Source organism: Emydura macquarii, unplaced genomic scaffold (assembly GCF_026122565.2).
Source record: "Emydura macquarii macquarii isolate MOO-44397 ecotype Brisbane River unplaced genomic scaffold, CSIRO-AGI_Emac_v2 contig_3035, whole genome shotgun sequence".
Classification (NCBI taxonomy): domain Eukaryota; kingdom Metazoa; phylum Chordata; order Testudines; family Chelidae; genus Emydura; species Emydura macquarii.
The window spans coordinates 337482-352083 of record NW_027133172.1 but is presented as its reverse complement, the minus strand read 5'-3'; the positions used below and the strand labels follow the sequence as shown (position 1 = coordinate 352083).

The following is a 14602-nucleotide window of genomic DNA, read 5'->3' as shown; positions in this document are numbered from 1 at the left end:
ATGCCGGGAGTCCTTCCCACACTCCTCTGCCTGCTCTTCCTCTCCCTACTGGGTCCCAGCTCTGGCTCTGCAGACGACGGCACCGTGGTGATTACCACCAGCGGCCCCATCCAGGGAAAGCGCCTCCCAGCCGGCTCCAGTACAGTGACGGCCTTCCTGGGCATCCCCTACGCCGAGCCCCCCGTGGGGGCCTTGCGCTTCCAGAAGCCGCTTCCCCACCAGTCCTGGAAGCCACCAGCTTTGGCAAACCCTGCATCCAGTCTCCGCTTATTGATTACCCTGAGGCTGAAACATGGACACCCAAAATGTCGCAGTCCGAGGACTGCCTCTTCCTCAACATCTGGGTGCCCCATCCCCGGCCCTCCGTGCCTGCCCCTGTCGTCATCTGGATCCACGCTGGGGGGTTCTTCATGGGTGCAGCTTCCCTTGACATCTCTGACGGACGTTTCATAGCTGCCACTGGGAATGTGATCGTGGCCTCCATGAACTACCGGCTGGGGGCGCTGGGCTTCCTCTCTCTGCCCCCGGCTGCCCCGGGGAACGCCGGCCTGTGGGACCAGCGCCTGGCACTGCGCTGGCTGCGGGATAACGCGGCTGCCTTCGGTGGAGACCCAGACCGTTTCCTGCTTTTCGGTGAGGATTCTGGGGCTGCCTCAGTTGGTTTCCACCTCCTCTCCCCAGGGAGCCGGCCCCTCTTCACTCGTGCCGCGCTTCTGGGTGGAGCCCCGACAGCACCATGGGCTTGGATTTCACTCGAGGAGGCCAAGGAGAGAGGCCAGATGCTGGGCAGGCTCCTGGGCTGCACCGATATGGATGACACGGCCCTGGTGGGCTGCCTGCAGGGGAAGGAACCCGGGGAGATCCCCAAACACCAGTTCTCCGTCTTGCGCCAGAAGCAGCTGCTGGGGCTGCCCTTTGTGCCGACACCAGATGGGGATTTCCTCCCCGACACACCACCCAGACTCCTGCGGGCCAGGCACGGCCCGCCTATGCCCATTGGGGCTGGTTTCACCGCCAACGAAGGCTCCTACGTGCTGATCTTTGGTGCTCTTGACTTTAACCTGCAGAACGCCAGCAACATCGGCTGGGAGGAGCTGCTGCAGGTGGTGAGGCTGATGGTGCCAGGAGCACCAGAAGCGGCCGTCCGGGCCGTGGCACGGCGGTACAGCCAGGAGGGGGAGGACCAGGGGGAGGCGCGGTACCGATGGGCCATGGATCAAATTGCTGGCGACTACTTCTTTGTGTGCCCGGTAACTGAGATGGTTAGGCAAGAATGGGAGGCCGGCAGTCCCATATACACCTACTATTTTGCCCACCGCACCAGCAGCTTGTCTACACCTGAATGGACGGGAGTGCCCCACGGCTCTGAAGTGCCCTACATATTCGGGACTCTGGCGTCGGTGGGAGGAGCCAACCGCACGCACACGGAGGCCGAGGCAGCCATGAGCCGCAAGGCGATGGGGTACCTTGCAGAGTTCGCCAGGAGCGGGTAAGGAAATCCCCCCGAATCCACCTTTGGCCAGGTGTCCACAACATCCAGGAAGACCCGGCTCAATGCCATGTCCAAAAAGGGGTCCCTGAGAAAAATACGTAATCTATTTCCTCGGAGCCCCTGACCTACAGCTGAACTTACATCAACGAGATACAAGCTGAATTCCAGGTTAAGGAGAATTCTCTTCTTCCCTCATCCGAGTGTCAGCGATCCCACGAACACACCCGTCCTCATTCAACGAAGCAAGGTTTCTTAGCTAGTAGCCAGCGCTTTCCAAACGCTGCCTGCCCTTTCCCAGCCCTTCCACACAAGCTCAGGGCCTGTCTAGGCTACTAAGACAATATGGGCATGGCTACATCAGCCCAGCATGTAGACATAGCCTGCACCAGCAAAAGGGCTTTGCTCCAGCAGTGGAGGAACATCAGCTGCCCAAAAATAAGGAGCTACATTAACAAAAGCATATTTCCATCAACATAACGACAGCCACACTAGGGGTTGGTCAGCATGGCTGTGGCAGCCAGGGGATGGGGGGTTCACATCTCTGAGTTAAACACCATCTTTCCTCCAGGCAACGTCCCTGCTACTTGCCCAGCCTTCAAGCAGAGGGAGGCCATTTTTACTCAGGGCAGCCTGTGGCTTTTCCCTCCTTAAGAGCCATGGCTGGTGTTGGCCACCTTTCCTAGGGAGAACCCGGCTGCCACGGGAAAGGGCTGTATGATAAGAGCAGCCAGCTCAGGGAAATCTCATTGTAACTCCAATCTCACTGAGCACAGTGGGAGATGGTGGCCATGTTTGATGAGGGCAGTTCAGTCCGGAAGGACAAGTGGGAGGAGTGAATTTAAGAAAGGGCAGATGGTGGTTTCAGACGCCAAACCAATCCCAATACTCCTCTCTGTGCCCCCATGTTCCCTAACACCCCAGTGTCCTTCCCTGTCCCCCCATGTTATCCTGCTCCCCACACTGCCCCTTCCTATGTCTGTGAGCACAAAGGATGCCCACCTTCCCAGGCGGAAGCCTGGCTTCAGTCCCACTGGCAATGGGCAACAGTGGCCACCTTTCCTAGGGGCAGTCTCACTTTACAAAGGGATGTAGGCCAATGGAAGCCATCATAACTCCGGGTGAGCGTGTGCCTTCAGTCTCACCATGGGAGACGGTGGCTGTCTTTATAAAGGGCAACCTGTAGCATCACTCCGGATGAGAAGAATGGGAGAGAGCAGCCATCTTAACTGAGGGCAGCCAGTGGCTTCACTCTCATTGGGAACAAGAGGGGATGGCAGCCATTTTGGAAAAGGGTCACATTTTTCAAGCTGGCTTTTAAATACACCTTTGTCCCGGAGATCTTACTCCAGCAGGAGCACATTCCCATCCCTGCCAAGGCCAGGGACTAACCTCTGTGTGGTGTTTTGAATTTCCACACAGAAACCCTCTGGGAATGGCAGACAGTGAGAAGCAGTGGCCCCGCTACGACCCCATAAAGCAGAACTTTGAGCGCATCAGCATGGAACCACCCCACATTGAGAAGACGTCACCCGCCCGGCACTGCAGCTTCTTGGCATCGCTGCTCGTAGAGAAGACAAGCCCCCCAGGTGAGCATCAGTGGGGTGAGAGAATGGCAGCCCTAGAGGAGAAAGGCCTTATGTCCTCCTACCCTTCCGAGCCAGTCACTCCCACCACTCTTGGGCTGGATTGGAGCTGGCGCCCCCAAAGGGGAAATGCCCCAGTTCACGTTCCCATTTCCAGGGGATTGTCTGTCCTTCTAGACGTGTCCTATTCTCCTGCTTCGGGTGGATCTCAAGTCCCCTGAGGACACCAGAAACCATCTGCTATGAGGACCCACATATTTTAACCCATCTTCAATTGTTTGGCCCCCTCAGGCATCCATGTTTGTGCGACCATCCCAATCCCATGTACCCCTATTCTAGTGGAGGGTGCTTGAACTCAAAGGGGAATGCCCGTCAGGGTGAGTGGGGTTGGAAGGATAGATCCAAGGACAAAGAGGGCTGGGGGCAGGTGGTCCATCATGGCACTGAAGAGAAAAGAGGCACTGAAAGGAAAAAATGCAGCTGTCTCTGGGGAAGAGTCACTGTGTCACCATATAGGACAGGGAGTGAAGGAGAATCCTACAGCCGCTAGGAATCCTGCGTGCCAGGGGGGCTCTTATGGGTGGCAGAACCTAACCTAGCACATTGGACACTGGAGTTCAGAGACGCTGGGAAACACGGGAACTCCAGCAGCACAGCACCCCCTGTCGTTAATATGTAGCACAGGGGTGAGCATTGACTCTGTGGAGACGGCCCACTGCTGAGCAGCTGTGCAGCAAAGCACTCGCTATTGCACGGGGCTTAGCACTGCCTGTAAGGGGTGAACCTCCCATGCTGAGCCCAAGCAGCACCGGGTTTCCCTGCAGCTCTCCCCTCCCATTTACAAGCGGGCCAAACCCTGCATCGTCTGAGCTCATCGCCACGGCTGTTAACCCCACTCGCTGTGTCCTGCAGGAGCAGACCCAGGATGTGAATGAAGAGCTGAGCAATTACAGTCCCCTGCTGGGAGGCACCCGCCCTGCAGACAAGAGCATCCAGTACCTGTTAGTGTCTGCTGATTATTTAACGAGACTCCTGCTAATAATCCTGCTGGGTGTCCACGGATTGACCCACCCTGTGCAATTCCTCCACCCCGCAGTGCATTAAAGCCTATTTGGTCTGGAGACGCTGCCCGGCTGTGTGAAGTTGATTAGCTACTCCTGAGAAGGGGGTCAGTGTGTGTGTGTGTGTGTGTGTGTGTGTGTGTGTATTCGTGCGTGTGACTGGCCCCAGCTGGAGTGATCAGATCTGCTCTGCGTGTCCGTCTTAATGAGGTGCGAATTGCCCCTCTGCTCCTGGAGAGTTTTGCCTGGACATGTTTCAGGCCATGAGGACACATCTTTGGGAATATGACATTGCAGCGCCTCATAACCATACACATGACGTTGCAGCAAACATGTTACTATAACAATAATGCTCCGTGCGTCACAAGCATGCCAAAAACATCTAACATGACATACTTTGCACTAAGCGATACACAGTTACACTATAAGGCCACCAAGGGGGTGCAAGGTGTCACCCCCAGGATCAAAAAGGAATGTCCCGGATTGGTGGAAAAAAACTGACCAATCAGCAAGGCTCACTTGGAGCCAATCGAAGTCGGGAATTCTGACCAATCAGGAACAATGGGGTTTTCTAGCCTAACCGAACAGTCAGTTCCCAACCAGGTCCTCCACATGGTCATATAAGATACAGCTTCTCCCTGAGATGATGGTTCAGGTGATAATTCATGGACACAGAGAGGAGAGGTGTGTGAGAGGTCTGCTCTGCTGAACAGACCTCCTAGGCAGCAGTCAGGAGGTGAGACTGGGAGCTGGTACCTGAGGCTGAATCACTAAGCCTAGAGCAACACCATCTACTTAAGCATGAAAACCACTTCCTGTCTGTCGTTAGCACCAGACAGTTGCTGACTAACCCTGCGCTAGCCTGATGGACTTTGCATCTAGACACATGAGAAAAGTGGCAGTGTATTAGACAACACATACTCCCCATGTGCACCCAGGATCCTGGGGATCATTTTCCATTTTGGGTTAATATACGTACATCTACGTTTGCATATTTGTTAATAAACCAAAGCCAGACAGCGATTCGTTTAACTGTAATTAGATTAACATTTTCCTTTTACACTGGTTATTGGTGTGGGGTTTGGTTAAGTCAAGACCAATGATAGCTGAGGATAGCCACCAACATTCATTCACTATATTCTGGAACCATTTGCAGTAGATATGTCAAATTTCCTAGAACAGTAGGGTTACGGCTATGGGCCTAGGGTTAAGGTATCAGTGGGAGGGTTAGGATTATGGGCCCAGGTTAAGTCATCGCTGTTAGGGTTAGGGCCATGGGCATAAGGTACCACGGTTAGGGTGAAGGCCATTGGCATAGGGTTACAGCGTCAATGTTGGGGCACCATCTGAGGCATTAGTGGATCCTGTACGGAGCAGGCAGCTCCTTGCAGAAATCCTTGTTGCTGTGGCAGGTGTGATTGTGGATGGTGTCGGAGCTGTGACTTTGTATCATTGTGTTGCGCCCCGTCACGCCCTGAAACCTGCGGTGCGGGTGTCTGTAGCACAGCCAGCCAGCCGGGGAGGTGGCGAGGACACCATTAGTCACAGGCATTGATGGCATCTCCCAGCCAGCCCAGCCCCGTACTGGCTCCTTGCCCTGCCACCAGCTCTCATGAGCCGGGGGCGGGGCAGGAGCCTGTCCTGTGACGATGATTGACGTTCCTGCCCTTCCACAAATGTGGGCTCTCTGACTGGCTGCCCGCCCCACGCGACCACCCCCTGGGCCAGAGCAACCTAGCAGAGCTGCTGCAGCAAGAGCCCACTCTCCACCACAGCCCAAAGCCCTTCTCATGGGATGGAGGAGCTCAGATGCTCAGGGCAACCCTGCCCCCTCCTCCTCTACCCCTTCTATGAGCAACCAGGACAAGGGGGTGCCTCTGCTCCTGCCCCCTGCAGCGCCCACCTGGGAAGGGGCAGCAGGGGGTGAAGAACAGAGGGTGGAAGGGGGAGAGGGACCCTGCTGCAGCCCCCCCCAGCCCTGGGTGAGGAGAGTGAAGACCCCCAGGAGCAGCAGAGGTGAGGCTGGGGTGGAGGCGGAACTGATGGGGGCACTGGGGGGACAGCACTGAGCAGGAGGTTGGGGGAGAGGAGTGATTGCTGGGCAGGGTGGTGGGGAGACACGGGGGAGAACTGCAGCAGCCGGACCCACCATCACCTTGTGCAATCTATTTGGCAGCCCCAGTTGTCACACACACACACACACACACACACACACACACACACACACACACACACACACACACACACACACACACACACACACACACACACACACACACACACACACACACACAGGAGGGGCAGGGGGAGTTCAAAAATAAAAAGACAGACCAGGACAAACCACAAGGTGAGCTGTTGGCAAGACGGCACCTGCCCCAAACAAGTCCCAGACCCGGAGGCTGAGAACCTGCCCTCCCCACCTTCCCCATAACCGCTCCACCCAACAACCACTCTGCTCCCAGCCTCCGCTAGAGGGGGCACCGCCCCAGAGTCACTTCCCCCCCCCCAGCCAGCCTCTGGCCGTAGCCCCTGTCCCCATCTCCCCACCCTCCATTTCTATAACACCACCTGCTCCAAAATGATCTGGGTGAGACCCCCCTAAGGTGGAGGCCACCCTGGAACCCAGGGACAGAGTCAGCCCCCCACTCCCTGAGATAACCACTGGGTGACAGTGCAGGGATTTGGGCGGGGGGTCGTGATTCATGAGTTCAGTGTAATTCCCCTGCCAACAGCTGGAACAAGCGCTGAGTGTGCGAGTCCTCTAGCTGCTCAAATGGGCATTTCCCTAGTGGCTGGAATGGACACACACACACACACACACTAGTCAACTAGCAGCTGTTCCCCCTCGGATAACAGCCCTACCACTGCTGCCGGCTAAGAGAGCTCTCTTTCCCATCCAAGCGACAGCTCTCTGCTGCGGTGTTGAAGGGTCTGGGTTCTCTCCTTGCTGATGGCCATGGAGGTTGGTGTGTAAATGAAGGCGCACAGGGCTGGGGAGGAGGGCGTGCCTCAGACTTACACTGGATGATTGTGGGGATGCCGCGGAACTGGCCCGGCCCGGCCCGGCGGTGCAGGTGTCCCCCTTTGGCACGCAGCCAATCTGGGGGGTCGTGATGGCGCAGCCCCAGCACTGCAGGCTCCCCCGCTGCGGGGTGCAAATGGACACAGAGAGGGAATCAGAGAGATAGACGGCCTGGGAAAGACAGAGAGATGCAAGGAGGGAGAGAGGTGGGGGCCCATCTGCACACAGCCCCCTCCCTTGCACCCCTCGCCGCCAGCTCAGCGCTGTGGGGTACCCGCTGCAGCAGAATTACCCCTGCGTGCCCTAGGGGCCAAGGCAGCCAAAGCTGTACCCGAGTCTCTGCGTGGGCTGAGCCGTGCTACCCTTTCCCCCAGACCTACCCCCCCAACGCGAAGCACAGCAAGTCAGGGGCTGCGAGGAGCAGAGCCCAGGCCATGCTGGGCTTCTCCAGGTCTCTGGCAGATGCCGGGCCAGGGAGAGACAATTCCCAGCATGACTAGCACACAGGAGGTGGCAGATCTAGTTCTGAGGCCTGGGAACCCTGCCCCGGGCAGGAATTTCCCAGAGGGGATGCATACAGGAAAAGAGCCAGTGGCTTGTTTGGATCAACAGGAAAACAAACAGGATGGGGATACATTAAATTAGCCCCAGGAAAAAAACTCACCTGACATCAACTCACTCTTGAGGCATAGTGCCCAGCTATCCCCTTGCAGCTCTGGGTTCCCCCACTCTCCTCAGCTCTGCCCCTGCCCCGCAATCCTGACCCACAGCCAGGACTCCCACATGGGGGAGGAAAAGGGTACACTTTACCGGGGCCCGGCCCAGGCTGCAACTTCAATTGCCATGAGGAAAAAAAATGTCCATGGCTCATGAGATTGTATGTGAGGGATTGTGGTATGTGTGTGGGAAGGGGCCCGTGATACAAGTTTGTACTGGGCCCGAAAAAATTATGCTTGGGCCCTGCCCACAGCCCCCCTGCTATCCCAGCCTTGGGCTCCCCCTTCCCACTGCTCTGCTAGTTCCCCACAGTCCCACCCCACAGCGCTGTCACTCCCCTGCTACCGTACTAGATGTCTGGGCTCAATCTTTTGGTCTCATATGCACTCAGCGTCCCACTGTGACTCACCCAACTCAGGTCAACCGTGATCAACTTGTGACCAACGGGGGCAACCAGAAAAAACAAAAACCCCATTGCCGAGTGACTGTGAGAAGCAACCCAGGGACTGTAGGGCAATTTCAGACCCAGGAGGCACAAACACGTCCAGAGCTGTCACTAATGATCACGACCCAACCACGTGTTCTCAGAACCAGGATCTGGCCTGGAGCGGCTCTCACAAGCTAAGAAAGTTCCAGCACGTGCAGGATTTCAAAAGCAGACCTACAAAAGTCTGCAGGTGCTACAGGGAGCAGGATAGGGGTGTTGTCCCCTGACAGTCAGTGTTGGCCCCCAGGCACTAGGGGGCACTGTGCTGCAAGGAGGTCTGAAATAACTACGCTTGGGAGGAATCAATTTTTACTGGTCAATATCAGTCACCACTGTCTCCATTGTAAACCTCCAGGAAAAAAATGTTTCCACCAATAATCATTGAAATGTACAGAAAGGTCAAGTACAGAAAAAACATAGACATGTGAGGCTGGAAGGGGCCTTGAGAAGCCACCAAGTCCAGCCCCCTGAGCTGAGGAAGGACCCAATAAATCTAGACCATCCTGACTGGTGTTTGCCCAACATGGTCTTAAACACCTCCAATGACGGGGATTCCACAGCCTCCCCTGGGAGTCTGTTCTAGAGTTGAGGAAGTAGCAGCGTCAGGTTTAAGGCCTGGTCTACAATGGAGAATTTTGTCGACAAAACAATCCCGGGGTACACACTGCAATGACCCTTTTGTCGACAAAACTGCCCTGTTATGGCGACAAGATACAACCACCTCGACGAGAGGGGCAGAGCTTTTTGAGACAATGTTTTAGCGACAAAGCGGCAGTGTAGACACGGCTGTATGTTTTTGTCGCGGTAATCGGCCTCTGGAAATGTCCCACAATGCCAATCCTGACCACTCTGGACATCCGTTTGCACTCCGCTGCTCTGCATCCACCCGCCCCTCCCTCCCGGAAAGTGGCGGGAAGTTTTGAAATTGTTATTCCACTTCCTGCTTGGGCGGCGTGGAGAGCTGGCATCCCATCTTCCCAGCTGACCACGGCAGCGCCCTGCAGCAAATGCTCTCCCGCTTGGAGCACACCGGAGCTGCTGGACCGGATCAGTGTTTGGGGGGCGTCTGCCATGCCGTCCCAGTTCCGCTCTAGCCGAAGGAACTTTGATACCTACGGCCAGATTTCTCATGCCATGGCGGAGAAGGGCTCTGAGTGGGACACGCTGCAATGCCGAACTAAAATCAAGGAGCTGCGGCAGAACTACCACAAGGCCAGGGAGACAAACCGTCGATTTGGTGTGGAGCCAATGAGCTGCCGCTTCTACGAAGAGATGGAATCCATCCTCAGCGGTGACCCCACATGCACCGTCAAGATGCCCGTAGACATGTCCTCAGCCCCGAGGCCACTGGATACTGGACTGAACCCCAACAAAGAGATCATCGACCAGGAAGTGGAGCTGGAGGATGGCCCGGAGCCGAGGAACAGTTCGGTTGCTGAGGTTGGGAGTCAGGAGCTGTTCTTGACCCCAGAAGGCTACTGCCAGCCCCAGCCCTTCAGCTCAGGTGCTCAGGATGCAGGAGAGGGGAGCTCTGGTAAGTGTTTGGAAGCTGATGCTGCTTGTGTACTGGAGGCATGGGGGTCCTTAGCTTGGCTAAAACATACAGGTGCTTGAAAGGATAGAAATGCACAGGAATAGCTGTGTTTGCATCTGCTTTCCTGTCCCCTTGCACGTCTAGGCAGCACGGCTGAGAAGCACTGCTCTCCCTGTCGATACTTCAGCACCAAGTGTGGACGCATTTTGGCGACAAAATGAGTGCTGCACGGATGGGCGCGCACGCTGTCGTTATATTGCTTTTTATCACCCAAAAAACTACCGTTGACAAAGCCTGCTAGTGTAGACGAGGCCTCCGGCGATGCATCGTGTGTATTTTGCCATGTGATGTCGACCGTTTGCGTTTTAACGGTTTATCGGGCTTTCCCTTTTTGAATCGCCACATCCACTGTCATTAAATAATTACGCCCCTGCCCCCCCCTGCACACACACACACACACACACACACATACCCATAATTTTGTGGGAAATTTTAAATGGATAGACATAGAAAAAAATGGTTAAAATAAAGATCAACATTTTTTTTTTTAAATACTGAATTCTGCCGCACTTAGAAACAACCAAATCACTGGCCTCACTTTATCATTGAACATCCCCTAGCGCTTTCTCTCTTGGGTGGGGTATGAAGCCCTGTCTCCGGGATAAATACCCCCTTTAGATGTTCAATTCTGCTCCCTCCCCTAAAATCCACTTGTGCTTTATTTGGACCCAGATTCCCCATTCATTTCCTGGTACCCAGCCATCCCACTCCAGAGGTGTCTGCCTCTCAGCACTGGGCAAATGAATTGGAGCGATCTGTTGTGCAGCTGTTATTGGCTGCACCACCCCAGAGGTGGCTGCAATTCAGGGATCACAGCCCTTCTGTTCCTAGAAATTGCGTACAGTTTACCCCCCAGGGGTCTGTTTCCAAACCCCTTGGCTCTAGCCCAACAGTACCATCCAGCCAACCCAGATCCCCCTCCCACTGTGTGTGCAGAGCCCAGTGAGAACACAGACCTGAGGATAAATACCAGAGGGCTATTCTCAGCATCAGAGGCATCCAGTCAACTCCAGCACCAGCCGATCCCTTCGCGCTCAGCGCAAAACCCAGAAAGAGTCACGACTTCCCTGAGGTTAGAAGCAGGTGAGTCTGTGCTGCCCGGGGTGCCACCAGCTTCGACCGGGGCGGAGGGAGGGCAGAGGGGCCGAGAGGGTGAATGACGGGTCAGAACAACTGGGACTGCGATCTTCTCTGGTAACTGCCCATTCATAACCCCTTCAACAGCCTCCCCCAAGCCGGGGCCAGAACCCAGGAGTCCTGACTCTCAGCTCCCCCCTGTTCTAATCATTAGACCCGACTCCCCTCCCAGAGCTAGGGACAGAACCCAGGAGTCCTGACTCTCAGCTCCCCCCTGTTCTAACCCACTAGACCCCGCACTCTCCTAGTGCCAAGGAGAGAACCCAGGAGTCCTGACTCCCAGCCCTCCATTTAGTTTGGGATGGCTCCCCCTGGCCATGGTGTGGCATCTCACTAGCCTCACCCACTTCTGCTAGCAGCAATTTCCAGTCTCCTCCAGGCCCCAAAAGCATCATACCTTGGGAGGTGGGGGCAGGGGGGATCTTAGGGAGATCTGCTGCCCTGCCTGGGAACCAGATCTCACGCCCTGGGGCTACAATCTTCCCAGGACAATTTTGAAACAATTTCACGGCAAAGGAGCTGGGAAAAAAACTTGATGAGTCACAGTGACGCAGGGAGTGGGTGGCCCAGGGGTTGGAGAGTGAGTTTGCTCCCCTCCGCTCACCCCGCAGCGGCTGGGCCCAGCTCCCCCACTCCGGGCGTTGCAAGCTGGCACACATGGCCACCGTAGATGGAGGCAGGGGCCAACCCTGCACAGCGCTGCCGCTCCACATGCCAGGTCGCAAGACCACACGGTTTCGGGGCGTTTCACGGGCTTCAGTCAAAGTCACAGTTTCTGTCACTTCTGCGACAGAATCGTAGCCTGGCTCACAGCTGGTAGAATCCTTGCCGACTCGGTGCAAAGCAACCAGGCAGGACTCCTGGGTTCTATCCCCAGCTCTGAGAGGGGAGTGGGGACTAGTGGTGAGAGCAGCGGGAGGAGGTTGGGGGGCAGGACTCATGCATTCTCTCCTTGGCACTGGGAGGGGAGCCTAGTAGGTTAGAGAAGGGGGAGGGGCTGGGAGTCAGGACTCCTGGGTTCTATCCCCAGCTCAGGCAGGGGCAGTGTGGGTGCCTGTCCTAGCCTGTCAGACTTCTTCCCTGGCAGGAAGGGGCCTCTTGCCTGCAGTAGGAAATAGAGCAAAGTGCATTGACACAGAGCTGGGAGCGCCGGAGGGGCTGTGGGGGGAACAGACCAGGGGGCTGTATTTGCTCAAGGGGATCGATTCTGATAACAGGGAACTCCTTCCCGCCCTCTGTATTTAGATGGCTGGGGCTGGACAGGCAACAGCGCCCACTCAAGGGAATGTCAGATTTTTTTCCCCACCCCATCTCCCATTCCTTCTCCCTCCCGGTGGGTGAAATACGAGACCCGCTTCAATCTAGGCTCATGCGGTTTCTTCTAGCCTCTGTTAGGTGCGTTCTAAGACGCTGCTGTTCCCACCTGTGAATGACACCCACCTGCATAACCAGATGAGGCAAGTAAAGTCAAGGGCCGCTCTTTTCCAATTGCTGCTCTCTGCGACGTTCGACTCGTCTTCCCCCGGCTCTTTTCTACTTGTCTGCTCGCATCCATCTACCTTTTCTCCTCTCTCGGCACTGGCTCACTTACCACATTTCCTCTTCGGTACACCAGTCTATCCCAAACCCCTGGGACTCATCTCCTGAGTGCCCCCTTGACGTCCTAACGTGCTGCTGCCGCTCTCGTTGGCTCCCTGCACCTCCAGTTGGCTGTCAGTCTACTTCCATCAGGGCCATATTAGCCATTAGGAATGATAGGCACAGTTCCTAGGGCCTACGAAACTTTCAGGGACTACGAAAAAAAATTGTATGTATAATTTTTTTTTTATTTTAAAAACTATTTATTAATAGCTTAAAATCAAATTAGTTATTTCGGTCGGGGGGCCTATGAAGGCAAGTGTGCCTAGGGCCTACGAAGGTCTTAAAATGGCCCTGACCTCCATGGTTCTTCAGTAGCCCAGCCTTCCAGCCAGACCACACAATCAGGAGTCTCCATCCTGGGCACAAGGACCTCAAAGCAGAGCAATTCCCTGCCCTCCAGGGCCAGTTATTAACAAAATAGCTTCTTACCCTTCTGAGAGCACATTTATTAAGTGTGCGAGTCAGACCAAGCTGGGAGGTCTAGACAACATGATCTATGAGGGAAGATTGAAAAAATTGGGTTTGTTTAGTCTGGAGAAGAGAAGACTGAGGGGGGAGATGGTAAAAGATTTTGAGTAAAAAAAGGTTGCTACAAAGAGGAGGGAGAAAAATTATTCTCTTTAACCTCTGAGGCTAGGACAAGAAGCAATGGGCTTAAATTGCAGCCAAGGTGGTTTAGATTAGACATTAGGAAAAACTTCTTAACTGTCAGGGTAGTGAAACATGGGAATCAATTGCCTAGGAAGGTTGTGGAATCTCCATCATTGGAGATTTTAAAGAGCAGGTTAGGCAAACACCTGTCAGGGATGGTCCAGATACCTGCCCTGAATGCAGGGGACTGGACTAGATGACCTCGCGAGGTCCCTTCCAGTCCTACATTTCTATGAGTCTCTGCAGTGTCTGTGTACAGACACAGCCCCGGCCCAGATGCTCCGACCTCAGCAGCCTGTTAGCAAACACCAGCCACACTCTGGCTTCCACCAGCCTGGGTTACCATTTGCAGGGTGACCCCAACACACTCTGAGACCTGGATTTCCCACCCCTCCCACACACACCCCAAAATGTGTGTTCTGTACAGTCTAGCCCTCTCCAGGACAGTCGAGGTATATTAGGTCCATTGTCCCTCTAAGGGGATTGACATACAAGTCCGCTACCTTAAATGGAGTTACCCACACAATTCAACAACACTGGATTAGTCCCAATTAAAGGATCAAACAGGTGTATTTAGCTGCAAAGAGACAGATCTGAAGTGAGTACGAGTAATGAGGTGGGAAGTCAGGAATGGTGACAAGAAAAATAAAGATAAGACACTTTCTAAACTTAACAAAGCAGACTTGGTTCCAGGGGAAGTCTCTTACTTCATGTCTTCAGTACATTGCTGACAAGACTCTCAGGCCAAGATCTGCCCAACGGCTGCGTCTTTTGTCGTCTTAGGTGCAAAGAGCGAGATGGGTAGAGGGAGACACCTTGGGGTGTTTTTGCCCCTTGCTTTTATAAGTCAGTCACCCTTTGAAATCCCATTTCCTGAGTGCGACCCCTAGATAAAGTTCTTTCCGGCTGAGAGCGATGAGGCATGGAGTCGGGGGGATGGGGAGGAGAGGTTTTATGCTATGGCTCGTTAAGATCAGATCTATTTGTTCCTGGCCCCTCCTTACCAAAGAATGGCCACTTGGTAGCTTTGATGACACCCAGCTGGTGTGTCACCTTGTCCTTTGTCTCTGAGAGATAGGTTTATCCCCTCTCCAGACGTGTCTGGAAATCACCTGATTTCAGCTTACGTTCATACCTCTCCATAGAACGCTGCTACACACGTTTCACCAGGACGGTTATTGACCAGCCAGTTATTAGTTTTCAGATGATACCTCACA

The 14602-nt window shown here is 54.8% G+C and overlaps 1 pseudogene; it reads left to right on the top strand.

Annotated features, from left to right (window-relative positions):
- LOC137141267 (acetylcholinesterase pseudogene) lies at positions 1 to 1493 on the top strand (annotated as a pseudogene).
- Positions 1494 to 14602: the final 13109 nt, after the last annotated feature.